The sequence below is a fragment of the Penaeus monodon genome, chromosome 19 (assembly GCF_015228065.2).
Source record: "Penaeus monodon isolate SGIC_2016 chromosome 19, NSTDA_Pmon_1, whole genome shotgun sequence".
NCBI classification, from domain to species: domain Eukaryota; kingdom Metazoa; phylum Arthropoda; class Malacostraca; order Decapoda; family Penaeidae; genus Penaeus; species Penaeus monodon.
Window position 1 is genome coordinate 2,130,002 of NC_051404.1, and position 1,146 is coordinate 2,131,147.

Here is a 1,146-nt window from a genome sequence, read left to right on the forward strand (position 1 = left end):
TTAGCACGTTTTTAGTCCTTTCGGTCCCATGGGTAATGACTATGGGGAGAACCATGTGTCAGATTACAGAAAGAAATTATTTCATTACAAAGGGGGAAACATCTTGTTTCGGAACTCACTGAATAAATATATTAACATAATGTTGTTCTTGTATTCTTTTCTTTTTATGAAGTTAACCTAAAAGGATTAGTGGAAAAGAACACTGACATGATACTTCATTATCAATAAATGGAAAACAAACACAAAACTGTGCCTGAAAAAGCATTATATGTCAATGAAAGTTGATTATAACACATTTAAAACCCTTTTCTACTAAAGAATGGATAACTTAAGCATTTTGCAAGATAATTAGTTTTCTTGAATTTAAGAGCTATTGGATATAATATATAATGTGATGGTAAATACGCTGAATTTTGCTCTTTCATGAAACAGTCTCTAACCAAGACTAAAATATATATAGATGCCTGCTTACCACGGCCGCTCTGTTAATCCCGCTTAGGCATTTCTTTCACAGACAGACTGACGCAAACATACGCTTATAGACACACCACATCACCTACGCGTCTTCCTACTGTCTCACAAATACGTGGGTTTCCGATCCCTTACTCGGGTGGTGGCGGCCTACTCCTACTCAGGTAATGAAAAGGTATTTTTTAAAATCAAGAGATGACTTTGAAAGGCCAGGTATCACTGCACTGACTTATAAGTAAGTGTGAGCTGGAATAACGGCAGGCACATATGGTGATGGCACCATGAGAAAACGTATATAAGAACATATATAAGAGATAATATGAATTAAAATAATAATCGACTAGTAAGGTGATAATATGAACATGAAGTGAGAAATTAATTAATGGGAAGCTAACAAGGAGGTCAAGTAGAAAGTTGTGAACAAGTGATAGATAAAACATGTAGACAGTCAACGCAATACAGAAACAGAGTAAAAGAATAAGCACTAAACATCGTAAACGTATGTTACTGAAATGAGTGATGTGTGGGCATGATGCTCACCTTCCGTGCGGGCAAAACATCTCCTGACCCTACTATGCGAGTGTGCATGGTCGGGAGGCATTGCCCCTGGCAAACGGTCCAGACTTTACATTTTCTTAGACATGAGTAGGTCAGTTCAGGTCAGTTTCCCAGGCG